This window comes from Rhinopithecus roxellana, chromosome 15, assembly GCF_007565055.1.
Source record: "Rhinopithecus roxellana isolate Shanxi Qingling chromosome 15, ASM756505v1, whole genome shotgun sequence".
Taxonomy (NCBI): Eukaryota; Metazoa; Chordata; class Mammalia; order Primates; family Cercopithecidae; genus Rhinopithecus; species Rhinopithecus roxellana.
Window position 1 is genome coordinate 47,288,702 of NC_044563.1, and position 19,060 is coordinate 47,307,761.

General features: G+C 37.1%; 1 protein-coding gene across 6 annotated transcripts in view; it reads left to right on the plus strand.

Moving 5' to 3' along the window:
* DLG2 (discs large MAGUK scaffold protein 2) overlaps positions 1-19,060 on the plus strand; it is a 2,272,173-nt gene that overhangs the window by 1,097,448 nt on the left and 1,155,665 nt on the right. The gene's annotated exons all lie outside the window — the stretch shown is intronic.

The following is a 19,060-nucleotide window of genomic DNA, read 5'->3' on the forward strand; positions in this document are numbered from 1 at the left end:
CTTTTCCTATTTTATACCTCATAAATCCCAAACTGTTTGTTGTGCATGTCATTTAAAGTTTACATACACACACACACACACACATGTACACACACATATATATACACACACACACATACATATATGGCCTAGTCTAATTTTCCAGCCTCATGTTCTACCAGTCCCACTCATATTTCAGCCACAATTTTTTTGGACTGCTATTTTGTTCTTTCATGTTGTTTTCTCATGCTTTCTTCTGTCTTTCATATTCTTTTTCTTCCTAGTAAATTCTCCACTCACTTTTGAAAAAACAATTTAAATCTCATTTTTTGTGTGAGGACTTGGCTGGCATTCCAAATGGAATAGTCGTCTCTATGTGTCTAGATGAGACACATAGAAGATGCTCAATAAATGTTGAGGCATGCATAAATGTTACATTAGAATGCCAGTCCTTGTTCTCTTGTCTTCTGGACTCTGTGAGGTCATCAACGGAGAAGAGAGGCTTGAGAAAAGAAAACCCACCCACAGTTTAACTCTGCATTTCTTAACAGGCCTAAAAAAATCAGATCATTGCTTGTTATGGCATCTTCAATTCCTCCCTCCCATGTGTTTCATTCTTTTCATTCTACAAATGTGACCAATTATTTCCTATTCTAAAGATATAAAGTATTCTCTCAACCATTCTTTCCCTCCTCTATGCTACATGATTACTTGCACTGCCATTCTCATGTAATTTCTTGAAATTAAAAAACATTGTATTGGCATTTATTGGGAAAATTGATGATGATGTTATATGGGAAAAGTAGTGTTCTGAAGTCAAATAAATTTAGAAAATATTCAATTAGGTAATGTTAAACAGGTTTCTTTGCTGAATAATTGCTCAGTCTTCAATATGCTAATGCTATCAAAGATGGGGCATGTTTCCTAACAAAATTGGCTATAGAGAGAATCTCTTTTTTTTCTTTTTTTTTTTTTTATTTATAATACTTTCAGTTCTGGGATACATGTGCAGAACCTGCAGGTTTGTTACATAGATATACACATGCCATGGTGGTTTCCTGTACCCATCAACCCATCATCTACATTAGGTATTTCTCCTACTGCTATCCCTCCCCTAGCCCCCAACCCCCGACAGGCCCTGGTGTGTGATGTTCCCTTCCCTGTGTCCATGTGTTCTCGTTGTTCAATTCCCACTTATGAATGAGAAGATGCGGTGTTTTGGTTTTCTATTCCTGTGTTAGTTTGCTGAGAATGATGGTTTCCAGCTTCATCCATGTCCCTGCAAAGGGCATAAACTCATCCTTTTCTATGGCTGCATAGTATTCCATGGTGTATATGTGCCATGTTTTCTTTCTCCAGTCTATCATTGATTGGCATTTGGGTTGGTTCCAAGTCTTTGCTGTTGTGAACAGTGCTGCAGCATACATACATGTGCCTGTGTCTTTATAGCAGAATGATTTATAATGCTTTGGGTATATACCCAGTAATGGGATTGCTGGGTCAAATTGTATTTCTGGTTCTAGATCCTTGAGGAATCACCACTCTGTCTTCCACAATGCTTGAACTAATTTACACTCCTACCAATAGTGTAAAAGTGTTCCTATTTCTCCACATCCTCTCCAGCATCTGTTGTTTCCCTTTTTTTTTTTTTTTTTTGAGATGGAGTCTTGCTCTGCTACCCAGGCTGGAGTGCAGTGGCACGATCTTGGCTCACTGTAACCTCTACCTCCCATGTTCAAATGATTATCCTGCCTCACCCTCCCAAGGAGCTAGGACTACAGGTATCCATGATCAGCCCAGCTATTATTATTATTATTTTTATTATTGCATTTTTAGTAGAGAAAGGGTTCCACCGTGTTAGTCAGGATGGTCTTGATCTCCTGACCTCGTGATCCGCCCGCCTTGGCCTCCCAAAGTGCTGGTATTACAGGCATGAGCCACTGCGCCCGGCCTGTTTCCTGACTTTTTAATGATCGCTATTCTAACTGGCATGAGATGGTATCTCATTGTGGTTTTGATTTGCATTTCTCTAATGACCGGTGATGATGAGCTTTCTTTCATATGTTTGTCAGCCACATACATGTCTTCTTTTGAGAAGTGTCTGTTCATATTCTTTGCCCACTTTTTGATGGGGTTGTTTTTTTCTTGTAAATTTATGTAAGTTCCTTGTAGATTCTGGATATTAGCCCTTTGTCAGATGGGTAGATTGCAAAAATTTTCTCCCATTCTGTAGGTTGCCTGTTCACTCTGATGATAGTTTATTTTGCTGTGCAGAAGCTCTTTAGTTTAATTAGATCCCATTTGTCAATTTTGGTTTTTGTTGTCATTGCTTTTGGTGTTTTAGTCATGAAGTCTTTGCCCATGCCTATGTCCTGAATGGTATTGCCTAGACTCTCAAGAGACTAGCATACTGCTGGTTTAACACTTGTTTCTTTCTGCTTTCTCATTGCTCATACTTTAATTTAGTGAGTTCTGGCTTATTGCCTACATCATATACCTTAAACTATACTCTTAAATGTCCCCATAAGTAATTGAAGCCTTAAATTAATGGATCTCAAGTCTTGATTACACTTGGCAACCCACCGGTGAGCTCTAAAATTCCTGCTGCCTTGGCTGAGTGCCATGGTTCACTCCTGTAATCTCAGCACTTTGGGAGGCGGAGGTGGGGGCAGATTGTTTGAGCCCAGGAGTTCAAGACCAGCCTGGGCAACATGGCAAGACCCCATCTCTACAAAAAATACAAAAAACAGCCTGGCATGGTGACTCGTGCCTGTGGTCCCAGCTACTCAGGAGGCTGAGGTGGGAGGATAGCTTGAACCCAGGAATCAGAGGTTGCAGTGAGTCAAGATCATGCCACTGCACTTCAGCCTGGGTGACACAGCACGACTGTCTCCCAAAAAATAAATTTTAAAAATAATAAAATCCCTGCTCCTTGGGTCCTACCCCCACAGAGATTCTGATTTGATTGTGGATGCAAACTGGGTATCAGGAGTTGTAAATGCTTCCCAGGTAATTCTAAGTGTAGCAAAGTTGGGAATCATCGCCTGGTGCCTCAAGCTGTTAGTTCTTTCTTTTATTATTATTATTTTTAAATTTTTTTGAGATGGAGTCTTGCTCTGTTGCCTAGGCTGGAGTGCAGCAGTATGATCTTAACTCACTGCAACCTCCACCTCCCGGGTTCAAGAGATTCTCCTTCCTCAGCCTCCCCAGTAGCTGGGATTACAGGCATTTGCCACCAGCAAATATTTGCATTTTTAGTAGAAGCAGGGTTTTCTCATGTTGACAAGGATGATCTCAAACTCCTGACCTCAAGTGATCCTCTCACCTCTGCCTCCCAAAGTCCTGGGATTACAGGGGTGAGCCACTGCACCTGACTGTTCTTTCTTTTTTCTAAGTGCTGAGGAAAAAAACAAAAACAAAACAAAATAAAACAAAAAACAAGGCATGGTCTTTTGCATTTTCCCTGATCAATCTTATATAGTAGAGAAAGACACACACACACACACACACACACACACACACACAGCAGTGCTTATAACAAAACTTTGGGGTAGAGGCGGGACTATGAGCATGACAACAGCATGGAGTATGACAGTATGGTTGTTAAGGTAATTGCAGCAATACATCAGAGCTACTAATAGGAGGGAGCAGAGGATGAAAGATAACATTGGAGCAGGGCCTTCATACTGGACATTTTTATGTGGCACTAAATAAGGTGGACTCTATTGTGAGAGAAATAAGTAAGTATAGCAGTCTTTGAACCAGAGAGCTGCATAATCCAGTTTGCATTTTTGATTTGTCCCATCATTTTCTTCCCAATTTGCACCTCTTAGGAACAGGTCAAGATCTCATAGATGTGCCCCATCACCCATCATTGGCTTTAAATTTCTGTTATTATTTGGTTAATTGGTATATCAATATCGTCTTTCAAAAGTTTGCGTAATCTATGAGAGGTGAACTTCTGCATTATTCATAGCTATATAGTCCAGAGCATCCGTTGTGTAGAGAGAGATACAGCATCTATTGAGTAAATGCAACAGCAATATGAAGGTAAGGAACACCTTCATATGTTAGAGTATAGCACTTTACCAGTGACTTAAATCACAGTGTTTGGAATTAGATCTTTATTTTCTATTTTCTCCCTACAAGCCATTATCTCTCACCCCAAGAAGATAGAAAGTTAATATTTACAAGATGTCATTACAATTTTGTTACTCTAGATACTGTCAGATTAATTAATAATTGTGTGTTTATTGAGTGCCTGCCTATTCTATTACAAAGCATGAAGGCACTGTCAGGAATTTTAAAAGCTAAAGTTATGTCTCCTAATCTCAGAGCTTATTTACTTGGGAGGAAAAATGTGTCAAGCATAACCAACAGTTTAAGAACACTAAGAAAAAAATGTGCTAAGTATCCGAATATTTTGGAGAAGAATGGGATCTCTTGGGGCTTGCTGGGCAGCAATAATTGTGGCAAGTTTTCTGCCATTAACACATTTAAATGGTAATTCAGGAGCTGATCCCAAATGGACACTGTTCATTGCACACTAATTACTATTTGCCCTGCAGTGATTGTTATGTGTGACAGCAAGTGTAAATGCAAACCTAGATGCTTACCATTGCCCTTCCAACAGGGGAGGACATTGACTGATTATGCAAGTTGACATGTCATGTTATTTCCTGTTTTCTCAGATAATATTTAAAGGTGAACATTTCCAAAGTGCATATCCATGCTTAGTAGAACTTTGACTCTATACAAATATTAAACGTAGGTGGTACGCTCCAGTTAGAAAAGACTGCAACATTTGCCTTGCACATGTGTATGGAAGTATGAGGAAATACCTCCAGTGAAATGTATTGTAAGAAATGAGTTTTAAAATAAATTCCATCTTGGTAATTTATTTCCATGTATATTTGGTCATTTGGGACAATTGTCTAATACCCATTGAGCTCTTCCAGTATGAAAAATCTTGTGCCATAGCCTGAGGTGATAGAGATGATTATGACATGACCCCTGTTCTCAAAACTTCTGGTAAACAGAGGGACAGGTAAATATATAATTATAGAACATATTGATGCATGTTTTAATAGAAGAATGTGTAATTGATAAGACTCTCAAGACAAAAGATTAGGTTTGCATTAAGTATCATATCTTTTTTTAATTTCATTTTTTATGTTTTAACTCTCAACATTCTCTAGAAATCTAGACTTCTAGTTATAAGGGATTTGTTCTCCTCCTCCCACTGCTAGTACTGTGAAAAGTTGTGAGCATTTTTCACAGTACTGACTTTTCACAGGACTGAGCTTCTAGAGTGACTGACTGATCAATACCATAGGCTGATGTTCGTGGAGACAGAAGTACATTGTTTAAAACTCCATGGTCTCATGGCTTCTTGCTTTTCTGATACACTTAAGGTGTAGAAATCATTAGCGAAGCTGAGAATCCCATTCTCTAGGTTTCTACTTCTCCATAGGCAATTCCCAAATATTTCTCCAGATTTGCTATCTCTGTAGACCCACAGACCTTTATTTTCATCTTAAGCTCCTACAGTCTCCCCTACTCACTTTCCAGCATCCTAAAGACACTATCTCTTTCTTCTTTACCTTCTACCCGTCAGCCACAACCTCTCCACTCCCTCTCCAAAGTCAGGATACCTAGAATACTACTTTGAAAGTGTTACCAGACCCCACCACTTACCAGAAGTTATTCTTTGGGTTGGGGGTTTCCTCATTATTGTCCCTTCTGTGGTCGCCAGAAAGGGGTCCTGATCCAGACCCCAAGAGAGGGTTCTTGGATCTCAGGCAAGAAAGAATTCAGGGCAAGTCTGTACAGTAAAGTGAAAGCAAGTTTATTAAGAAAGTAAAGGAATAAAATAATGGCTGCTTCATAGATAAAGCAGCCCCAAAGGCTGCTGGTTGCCCATGTTTTTATGTTTTTTTTTTGTGTGTGTGTGTGTGTGTTTTGTTTTTTTTTTGTTTGTTTTGTTTGTTTGTTTGTTTTTAATATGCTAGACAAAGGTTACCATCTTGGTTTGCAACCTGTCTTATCAGCAAAGTCTTTATGACCTGTATCTTGTGCCAATCTCCTATCTTATCCTGTGACTTAGAATGCTTTAACTTACTGGGAATGCAGCACAGCAGATCTTAACCTCATTTTACCCAGCCCATATTCAAAATGGAGTTGCTCTGGTTCAAATGCCTCTGACAAAAGGGCTTCAGAGTCTGTAAACTTAGGTTGAGTGTGTCCTGAGCCTTGTCAGAATCCAGAGGCAAGGGATAAATCATAGCTACCTGTTTGGAATTGGTGAGTAAGAAAAAAATTAATAATGTAAACCCAAATTCTAATTATCTTGCCACCATCATAGAAACACTAAGAATACAAAAGAATGATGATTCATTGTGCAAATGAGGTGGTTGGGGGTGGGGCTAAAAAGAAGATGATGTGTGAGTAGGTTTTGGAAGATTAGTAGGAGTTGTTAGAGGGTTATTCTAAACACGGGAGACAGCATGGATTGAGCAGTGAAACTGCATCTTCTTATTCTCTGTATCGCCAGTGTTTGGCATGCAGTAGGTGATCAGTAAATGTTAGTTGAATGAAGAGGCAGAATAGTGAGGCATATTTAGGGAATGTCAATAAATTTGGTGAGCCTGGAACAGTGTGTGTGGGAGGAATGAAGAGGAATAATGCTGGGGTCATGGCATTCACAAAGCACATAGCCATCTAGGTCATCCTAAAACGTTTGGGCTTGTTAAGCAGAGGAATGATGCTATCATAATAGGAAGTAAGAACAGAGTTAAATAGCAAAGACTGTGTAATATAATGAGCAAGATTTTCTTGGAGTTCTTTAGATTCATAGGAGTGAAAGCCAAATTCTAGGAGTATTTTGCCGATCACTGCAGGAGTGAATCTGACAGAAGAATAAACCTGCCCACTCAGTGATGTTGGGAGCTTGGAGCAAGTCTGCTATCAGATGCACTGGAGACCTTTAAATGCCAGAACTGCATTTTTAAAAAACACATCTAAATCTTGTCAAGAATAAATATATTATTTTGTTTGTGAAAATAAACGTTCATGAGAAAAAAAGTAAAGTCATGACAGAAAAACATTTATATGGTAGGCTACATACATCATGAAGCTTGATTTACTGTTTTAATAGTAAAAAATGATAATAAATAAATAAAATTTACTGACTTTCTTGTCAGTTTTCAAACTTCATGACTTATACATTGTTAAATGTTTGATATAATGTGACTTCTAGAGGATATATGAGGTGGTATGTTCCTATAAATGTTGGCTCAGGGGTCATGGGAATGTGTAACAGAGATATCAGCTATAATGATGGAATGAGAGAAATCTTGGGTACCTTCTTTTCCTCAGAAATTCTCCCAGAAAATACCTACAAGGGAAAGAAATGAACATAATCAGTGGCAGAAAGACTCAGATCCTTTCTCAGTTAAAGCCAAAAGAAAATAAGCCAAAGAAAATAAATTTGGGATTTTCTGACTCTGTAACTCAAGTTCCTTCTGCTACTTTCTAATCACAATAGCTGAAAGGGATTTGTCCTCTCAAATTGCGCAGACAAAAAGTTGTCACCTGGATATGTACTTCTTACACTCTGCCATAAAAACAGTGACCTGAACTAGACCAGGGAGCAGTGAGCAATAAGATATTAGGAGGTTAAAGTTCCCTGGAAGAAACTGATTCAAGTGTCTGCAAAAAAGCGATTGAGTTTTCTGACTTTACGGATAAGCTTTGAAAACCCATCAAGGTGGGAAACCAAATATAAGATTACTGTATTATCACAGGAGTAATCAGATTTCAAGTCTTTGTACTTTTTTGGAGGATGGGGATGGCAAAGCATTAGTTAAGATAGTAATAAACCTTACATTTTATTAAAATATGAATGTATGATAAAATTTAAGAAGTAATCATTGAAATATTAGAAATACTGTATAAATGTCAAATTGGTAGAGGAATAAAATGTAAATATATAAAAAATTTTAATCAAAAAAGGCAATAAAGAATATGAAGCAAAAGTATATGACAAAAACAAAAAAAATTTCAAATATAACAATACTCATACAAATATAAATAGATTAAATTTGCCAGTTAAAAGACAAAAATTGACATTTAAATGATTTTTAAAATCCACCTAATATGCCATTGGATGAGACACAAGCCTACACTTAATCTTAGCCAAAAGGCTGAGAAGCGACGATACATGAGCCTAAAATATAAAGACTCAAAAAGTTTGAAAGTTAACAAATGGAACAAATATGTACTAGGCAAATGCTAATAAAATTAAGCTGAGGTAGCTTATAAATCTCAGGCAAAATCGACTTCAAGACAAAATAGACTATTAGAGTTAAAGCAGATCATGATATAATGATAACATGCTTATTTCATAAATATACATTATACATTTATGCGCACTTAATAAAATATCCTTAGTGTATATAAACAGCACTCATAGAGAAAGTAATACATCCACCATCACAATGAACAATTAAATACAAAATACTTTTTTTTTTTTTTTTTTGAATCAGAGTCTCACTCTGTCACGCAGGCTGTAGTGCAGTGGCACGATCTTGGCTCACTGCAACCTCTACCTCCCAGGTTCAAGTGATTCTGCTGCCTCAGCCACCCAAGTAGCTGGGATTACAGGCATGCACCATCATGCCCAGCTAGTTTTTATATTTTTAGTAGAGACAGGGTTTCACCATGTTGCCCGGCTGGTCTCAAACTCTTGGCCTCAAGTGATTCACTCACCTTTGCCTCCCAAAGTGTTAGGATTACAGGTGTAAACCCACAACGTCAAGCTTATAAGATACTTTTTAATGTCAAGAGATAAAAAATTACTAATGTTGCAGAAGATTTAAACAATGCACTGCTCTTTCTAATTATATAGAGGACCATCTCCATGTAAAATACAAATAAAACAACAGCAACAAAATAAATTACATAGGAGTTAGTCAAACTAAATAAATGCAAAAAAGGATGTATAAACATTTATTGAAATTTACCAAAGAAGACTTAAATACAATGGTGTGCTATGGTCATGGATATAAATATTCAATAGAATAAAGATATTCCTTCCAAATTGATCTTTAGATTCAATGCAATTCCTGCAAAAATCTTAACAGGACTTTTTGAGGAGCTGGACAACCTGATGAAAATGTACATGAAAAGAGCAAAGGGTAAGGAATACCCATGATACTCTCAAGAAGAAGAGTCAGGTGCGGGTACCTGGCCTAGCAGACATCAATTATACTAAAACAATTCTGATGACAGTGTGGTTTCAGGATTAGATAAGCATATCGACTAAACAAACAAAAGGACCTTGAAACAGAACGTAAGTTCACCAGTTCTAGAGCTAATTTACTAACCTATTCATGCCTCAATTTCCTTATTATTAAAAAAGTAATCCTAATAGTACCTACCTCCTATATGAGGATTTAATGAGTTAATTAAATAGTTCTGGGACAATTATACATAATATGAAAAATCAAATTCCTATCTCACATATGTAAAAATGAACAAACTTTTGATTAAATACATAAATAAAAAAGGCAAAATATTAAACATTTTAACAAATATATAGCATAATATTATGACTGTCATTAGGAAGCGTATCTTAAAAAAATCATGAACCCATAATTGAAAGATGTTGAATTCAATTACATTAAAGGAATGCTGGGCCAGGTACAGTGGCTCAGGCTTGTAATCCCAGCACTTTGGGAGGCCAAGGCAGGAAGATTATTGAGTCCAGGAGTTTGAGACCAGTTTGAACAACATAGCAGGTACCCAGCTCTGCAAAAAAATAAAAATTAGCCAGGCCTGGTGACACCAACCTGTAGTCCCAGTTACTTGGGAGCCTGAGACTGGAGGATCACTTGATCCAAGATATTTGAGAATATATTGAGCTATGAATATATGAAGAACTCTTGTAGGTCAATAAAAATAAATATAAATAATACAACAGAAAAATGGTCAGCAGACATCGTCAAACATTTCAAAAGAAAAGGTAAACAAATAGTGAATACATACACAGTATAACAAAATGCCAGCCCACACATATAAGAAAAGAATCCAAATTAAGCCCGATATCATTTTATACTCAATTACAAAGGTATGAAATTAGGAAGCCTGATACTGTAAAATGCTATTGGGGTTGTTTATTTCATACTACTGGTGTGTGTAACCATTTTAGAAAACAAATTGACATTATTTTATAAAGCTGAACATTATGACTTAGCAATTTTACTCCTAGATATATATACCATAGAAAAATTATTGTAAATGTCCATTGCCCATAGTAGCTTTGTTTTTAAAAAGAAAAAGTAAAACACGATGTGAACACAATACAAATTTATATCAACAAGAGAATAAAAATATAATTTATGGAATATCCACGTAATAGAATAATATATAGCATTAAAAATAAACATGAATGAATCTTTGAAACATAAATCGAATGGAATCATAATGTTGAGCAAGTCAAGGAAAATGATATATAGTATGATAACACTTTTATGAAGGTCAAAAACAAGCACCTTTGAACAATATATTAATATTTTGGGGTGGATTTGTATATGTATACTAAAACTATACAATGAAAAAAGGAATGCTAAGAAATTTAGGAGAGTTGTTAAATCATAAGAGATACAGAGATATAAGAATGAAGCAGAACCCATACAAGAATATTTATCATTCAGATTTTAAAGTTGATATTAATTTCATTACTGTGGTTCAAGACTTTCCCTTACATTGCATGTATTCTTTTGCATACATCAAACTTATAGTCAAAAAACATAACATTAGGGTATGTTAAGGTAGAAAGTTTTTCTGTTCGACTTAACCCTTAAAACAAAAATGGACCTTGGAAGAATTTGTCTTTTCATTTCACTGTAGTTGCCTGAAAATGGACTTGAGTTTTACTGTAAAGAGATGACAGACATGAAATGCAGCTCTTTCAAACAAAGCATTTGTTCATAGTGGCATATCTTCTGCGTCTGTGATAGCAGATGCTTTTAAAAGCAACAAGGAGAGGGAGCAGTGGTGGGTGGAATTAGAACCAAATGCTTATATTCATATGCTGCCATGTGAAGCAGATCAGCCATGCTGCTTTCAGATACACTTAAGAACAATCTTATCTTAGTTGGAATTGAAAGATCTGGGACCACTGAACTGTTATTGATAGGATCTGCCACCACTCTGAGTATTTCAATGATGAAATGAAGCATAAAAATGACAAAATCATCAGGTTAGAACAGACCTCAAAAGGAAGCTTGAAGTTCTCATTACTTTCTTTTATTGGGTCAAGCATAAGCAAAATCATGAAACTGACATTTCTTACTCTTGACAGCATCTGATATTAGGCAGCTCCTTTAGGAAAGATGAAAGAGAATCAGGAAGACACCTGACCCTTAGCTGAACTACTTACTGCAACACCTGTACTAACCCGCAAGGATAAGATTGTGTTGAATTTAAATCCGACTTTCTGCCATTCCCATTCAAGCCTCTTTTTGTTCATCTTGACCTTATTTGAACAGGACATCTAGTCTCATAATTTATGAAATAGTCTTTTCTATAGTAGGAAGGTTGTAAAGTCACCCCTCAGTTCTTTGCTGCTGTGATTCATTGCTAGACATATAGCTAGAGCTACAGATGTTAATATATATGAATAAACACAATTTTATATCTGTAACTGGCCCATAATTTATTGCCACCATATAATTATGGTCATACTTCCTTAATTATAGTATTATTATTATTATGTTGGAAAACATTGACTCTTTTAACTTAAAATACATGTATAGATGTATTATATATATATGTATGTAGTTGTATGTATATATTACATATGTATTTATATGTATATGTATGAATATATTATATATGTATTTTGACTTAAAATACATACGTATACATGCATATATAATATATATGTTAAAATATATATAAAATGAGAGTTTTCCCTAAAAATATATATATAGTCCTAACGCTATAGTAGTTAGGACTTTTTAGTAGTAAATACATATATATTTTAAGTTAAAAAATATGTATTTATTTGCCACCTTCAAGATTAGTATAATTTTTATCCCTGCAATTCAAGTCCCTGATAAACTTAATGAATCTTTCTAAAGTATAATTTTCAATACCTTACATTTCTACTCAAGAACTTATCCTGGTTTTCAAGTATTTATTCAATAAAATTCAACTTCTCAGATAGAATTCAAAGCTATAGTTCGTCTCACCTAACTTTATCTTGCTAGCCTTTCTTTCTTATCTGACAGGCCTGAGTTTAATTCATAGTCCTACCACTTTCTATTAAATTCCAGTTACTTTAACTGAGAGTTCTAATTTCTTTGTGAATATGAGCACTAAATCAAGTGTTGATATTTTTAAAACAGTCTTCCCTTAAAAGATGGCTAGATTAGCTTTTTTTCTCCCCCTCCTCCTCCTCCTTCTTCTTTCTTCTTTTTCTTCTTCTTTTTTGAGACCAAGTCTGACTATGTCACCAGGCTAGAGTGCAGTGGTGCAATCTCGGCTTACTGCAACCTCTGCCTCCCGGGTTCAAGCGATTTTCCTGCTTCAGCCTCCCGAGTAGCTAGGACTACAGGCGCATGTCAGCATGCCCAGGCTAATTTGTGTATTTTTAGTAGAGATGGAGTTTTACCATGTTGGCCAGGATGGTCTTGATCTCTTGACCTTGTGATCCACCCACCTCGGCCTCCCAAAGTGCTGGAATTACGGACATTAAATTAACTTTTAAAAATAATTAATACTGAGATTTTTCTTGAAATTCAGCATAGATTTTGCATGAGAGACATTACAAAGTTGGAATAGTAATGTCTATCATATTTTTAAAGTTAAATTAAATTTGAGAAATAGCTTAGCAGAGTTGCCCCATAGTTTGTGCCCAATAATTTCTTTAAAATGACTCTTATCCTCTTTCCATGTTCCTTTAGGGAAAAGGAAAATGTATATGTATAGTCCTAATGCTGGAGGAATAATCACAAGAATGGTTTATAGAGGAAATAAATATAGTATATGGTGATGAGATTTTCATTTGTTAAGAAAGACCTGACTGGAATGAGGAAAATCAGAGAGAGAAAAACTAACTCCAGCAGACTTCCAAAGATGGAATGTCTTTTGTATTCATGTCATAATTTATATCATAGGCCAATAAAGGAAAGTTCCAAACTGAAAAAAGATTACTGAACTTCTCATAATTATTGTTTGCTAATGTGGTTCTTCAATTCATCAAATATTTGTAAAAGGAAATAAAATAATGAGTTCCACCATAAAAAAAAAAAGGGAGAGCAGCTGTTTAACCACAAATACTGGAGTCATTTTGTGTAAAGACAGAATGGCTTTTTCATGCTTCTCTCAAAGAGAAGATCTTTCATTAACTGGTGTTAGCACTTCTGAAAATACCCTCTCTACTACTGAAACTCTATTAGTTGAACACAGTATTCTGAGTATTCTTTACAGTTAGGCTACCTGATGGTAAAAGGAATTTTTAGACTTTATCGTATGTATTTTGCAGACAGCAGGTAACAACTGAATATAAAAGAAGCATCTGACCCCTTAGCAGGCAACTCCTAAAGTGAATTGAAGTGAATGATTTATCTTGCATAGGGAAAGGATGAAATTGAAACCCAAATACTATATTCATGCCAAAGGAACTATAATGTCCAAATAGCTTGCTGTTCCTTTCCACATTTTAGTGTTTCAATGGGGATTCTTTCAGTCTTTCAAAATATGAGGAGACAGAGCTGAATTAGAGTATAGCAGCAGCTTGCTGCCTTTTACTCGCAGCTAGAAGGTGTGTTGAATCCTTATAGGTTGACCTCTTGAATGGGCTGCTCACTGGGACCCAAATCACACAGAGCCTGTGAACTGCTTTAATATAGTCTTGTTTAAATGTTTCCACCAGAGGACCAAAGACAGAGGAGGGTGAACACATGTTTCAAGAGTTCTGTAAGAGGTAATGTAGTGTGAGATTAAGACTGTAAGTACAAGTGAAAGAGTTAGCAATTTGTTTGGAGACTGGTTTTATCTTAAAAATCCATGCAAATTTTACAGTCCAGACCTTAGATTATTTATATTTGTTTTAATACACATTTTTTTCTCCATATCTTAAGCATTATTTATCATCCAGGAAAATGTCTGAGGCTTGATGAAACCCACAGCATATTACTGCAAACCCTTGGTATATTGCATTTGGAAATACACACTGTAATCGATTACTGAGGATTGAAGGTGCTCATACTATTTCCTCATTTAAATCAGTAGCCCAGTTCCTCCCCTGAGTTCTAGAAGTCTGCCAACAAGACATATTCTACAGGATCTCAAACTTCACATGCACAAAACTTGTTCATCATCTTTTCCCTCCTTCTTTTATACTCACTTTCATGGTGAGTGGCACCTTCCAGGCACTCAGCTGCTCAAACCAGAAATTTGGGAGTTATCCCAGACATCGCATTCTCCATCAGCCCCCACATTCCACCAGCCACCAAGTACTGTCAAGTATGCCTCCATCTGTTATTCTCTGTCTGCATTAACATTGCTTTAATTTAGCCCTTTATCATCCCTTGCCTAAATTATTCTTATAGGAATCACTTAACTGGTCTGTTCTTCTACCTACTTCCTGAATACTTTCCTAGTTTATGGCTGCCCAATACTTTATGATATAGTCCAGACTCCTCAGCATATCATAACCTTTATCATAAGCAACTTATCCATATCCCACAGACTCACCTTGCCAATATCCCCAATTCTTATCATATTATAGTAACATATACTTAATATCTTCACACTGGTCATTCTTTCTCATGCTTCTGGGCCCTTGCACATATATTCTATTCTTGGAATGTGTTCCCTCCCCTCTTTTCAATGCATTATCAATTACTACTAACCTTTCATTATAGCTTAGCAATGGAACTATTGAAAGTTTTTCTTTCTTCTTCAGCAAAAACCACAGTAGTTTTTATACTGCTTCTCACAGGAAGCCATAAACTTTTGGCACTGTGTATTATTGAGTTTTAAATAAAAGTGCAATTGGTTAAGGTCTTATTGAAAAACTGTATTTTTACAAAAGAAAAATCATGGGACACTTTTTATACTACCAAAGGTTAGGATTAGTTGTGTAGAAAAGAAAGACGCACAAACACACACACACACACACACACACTAATAATGCAAGGTGTATTAGTTCATTTCCACACTGCTGATAAAGATATACCCAAAACTTTGAACAAAAGGAGGTTTAATTGGACTTACAGTTCCAAATGGCTGAGGATGCCTCAGAATCATGGCAAGAGGTGAAAGGCACTTCTTAAATGGCAGTGGCAAGAGAAAAATGGGAAAGAAGCAAAAGTGGAAATCCCTGATAAACCCATCAGATATCTTGAGACTTATTCACTATCACAAGAATAGCATGGGAAAGACAGGCCCCCATGATTCCATTATCTCCCTCTGGGTCCCTCCCACAACATATAGGAATTCTGGGAGATATAATTCAAGTTGAGATTTGGGTGGGGTGACAGCCAAGCCATATCATTCCACCCCTGGCCCCTCCAAATCTCATGTCCTCACATTCCAAAACCAGTCATGCCTTCCCAGCAGTCCCCCAAAGTCTTAACTCATTTCAGCATTAACCCAAAAGTCCACAGTCCAAAGTCTCATGTGAGACAAGGCAAGTCCCTTCTGCCTATGAGCCTGTAAAGTCAAAAGCAAGCTGGTTACTTCCTAGATACAATGGCGGTACAGGTATTGGGTAAATACAGCCATTCCAAATGGGATAAATTGGCTAAAACAAAGGGATACAGGGCCCATCCAAGTCCAAAATCCAGTGGGGCAGTCAAACTTTAAAACTCCAAAGTCTCCTTTGACTCCAAGTCTCACATCCAGGTCACACTGATGCAAGAGGTGGGTTCCCATGCTCTTGGGAAGTTCCACCTCTGTGACTTTGCAGGGTACATCCTCCGTCCTGGCTGCTTCCACAGCTGGACATTGAGTGTCTGAGGCTTTTTCAGGTACACAGTGCAAGCTGTCGATGGATCTTCCATTCTGGGGTCTGGAGGATGGTGGCCCTCTTTTCACAGCTATACTAGGCAGTGCCCCAGTAGGGATTTTGTATGGGGGCTCTGACCCCACATTTCCCTTTCATATCACCCTGGCAGAGGTTCTCTGAGGACCCCACCCATGCAGCAAATTTTTGCCTGGGCATCCAGGCATTTCCATACATCTTCTGAAATCTAGGTAGAGGTTCTGAAACTTCAAATCTTGACATCTGTGCACCCACAGGCTCAACATCACATGAAAGCTGCCAAGAGTTGGGGCTTTCACCCTCTGAAGACACAGCCTGTGTTCTACATTGGTCCCTTTCAACCACAGCTGGAGTGGATGGGACACAGGGCACCAAGTCCCTAGGCTGCACACAGCACGGGGACCCTGGGCCTGGCCCACAAAACCACTTTTTCCTCCTGGGCCTCTGGGCCTGTAATGGGAGGGGCTGCTGTGAAGGTGTCTGATATGGCCTGGGGACATTTTCCCTGTGGTCTTGGGGATTAACATTTGGCTCCTGAATAGTTATGCAAATTTCTGCAGCCAGCTTGAATTTTTCCTCAAAAAAAATGATTTTTGTTTTCTACTGTATCATCAGGCTGCAAATTTTCTGAACTTTTATGCTCCGTTTCACATGGAATGCTTTTAACAGCACCCAAGTCACCTTTTGAATGCTTTGCTGCTTAAATTTTTTTTCCCATCAGATACCCTAAATCATCACTCTTAAGTTCAAAGTTCCACAAATCTTAGGGCAGAAGCAAAATGCTGCCAGTCTCTGCTAAAACATAACAGCAGTTACCTTTACTCCAGTTCCAAACAAGTTCCTCGTCTCCATCGAGACCACCTCAGCCTGGACCGTATTGTCTATATATCTATCAGCATTTTGGGCAAAGCCATTTAACAAGTCTGTAGGAAGTTCTTTACCGCATTTTCCTATCTTCTTCTGAGCCCTCCGAAGTGTTTTAACCTCTGCTTGTTACTCAGTTCCAAAGTCGCTTACACATTTTGGGGTATATTTTCAGCAACATCCCACTTCTGTTACCAATTTACCATATTAGTTCATTTTCACACTTCTGATAAAGACATACCCCAAACTGGGAACATAAAGAGGTTTAATTGGACATACCATTCCACATGGCTGGGAAGGCCTCAGAATCATGATGGGAGGTGAAAGGCACTTCTTACGTGTCAGCAGCAAGAGAAAAATGAGAAAGAAGCAAAAGCCAAAACCCCTGATAAACTCATCAGATTTCTTGAGACTTATTCACTATCACAGAGTAGCATGGGAAAGACCGGCCACCATGATTCAATTACCTCCACCTGGGTCCCTCCCACAACACACAGGAATTCTGGGAGATACAATTCAAGTTGAGATTTGGATGGAGACACAGCCAAACCATATCACAAAGTATATATGAAAACTAATAAGAAGATATGGGTCATAAGTATATCAATGATAGTAAGCAGCTCTAACAGTTTTTAATATTGTAGGGAAATCTACAAGAATTAAGATTCTAAAAAGCCATGTAGATTATTTGTGTCATTTGCAGAAATAAATGATCTGATAAATAAATTATCTAATTTAGCCAAAAATATCAATTCAACCTTTATCCTCATTACTGGCATACCTCACCCATCCCAAAGAGTTTATGCCTTTTTTCATTTTTGTGCATTTGCTGTTCCCTCTGCCTGAATTGTCTTTTGATGTTAACAGGACCTTATTAAGTGACTCCAATGTGTTGCACTCTGAGTTTGGTGCTTACCTAGACACTTTATTTCAATAACTTACCCTCTTTCTCTGTCTAGAAAATCCTTCAAGGCTCAGCTTGATCATCATCTCCTCAGTGAAGCATTTTCTGATTCCTAGAAGCATAATTAATCAGCTTCACTTCTGCAGGCTTTCAGGACTTCATAAACATCTGCTTCTGCTAAAAACAGATTATAAATATAATTCATTCATTCTTTTTAGAGAAAGATAGATAAATAGATATAGATAGGTAAAAAGATAGATAAATACCTATTATGTGGCAGGCATTAATGCCATATTAGTAAATAAAATAGATTATTTATGCATTTGGGGAGGCAGACAGTAAATGATAACCATATTGAAAAAATGAATTGTATTATATGGCAGAATGATATATTCTGTTAATTAAAGGATTGGAAAGCTTACAGGAAAGGTGCTAATAAGTTTAAATAAAGTGAATAGAGAGACCTCTTTGAAAAAGGGACATCTGAAACAAAGACTTAAAGCAAGGGGAGTGAACCACATGGAAAAGAGCTTTTCAGGAAGAGGAAACAGCCAGGTTCAAAGTCTTAGGCAAGGAGTGTGTCTTGCTCTGCCTTTGAGATTCTAATTAGGTTAGAGTGAAGCTTGAGCATTGGGATATATATATTTTTAATTTCCCAGTGATTCCACTGTTTAGCTAGAGTTGAGAAATACTATGCTAGATGTGGATTGGCAGAAATAATCTCAAGTCTCAAGAAGCCTACAGTTTGTGAGAGAGAGGCACATAAACACTGATGAATATGTAGTATAGAACAACAAAGTGACTATAGTCAATAATAATTCAATTGTACATTTTAAAATAATGAAAAGAGTACAATTGGATTGTTTGTAACATAAAGGATAAATACTTGAGATGTTAGATACCCCATTTACTATGATGTGATTATTATGCATTGCATGCCTGTATCAAAAATATCTCATGTACCCCATAAATATATATACTATGTACCCACAAAAATTTTTAAAGATATATTTAACATGAAAAGTGCTATGAGGGAATGTTGTACAGAATCAATTGGGAGGACTCATTCCACTTTACCCAGTCTGGGAATGGAAGGATAATACCAAGCTGCCTGGAAGAATCCATGTTAGAACTAAGTTTGATAAATAGGAGGTAACTAAGAAAAGAACAGTTGAGGGAGGGGAGGAGAACGTGTGAGTGCTCCATGGGGGGTGTGGGGGAGGCATGCACAATCAGGAGGAAGTATAAGTAATTTA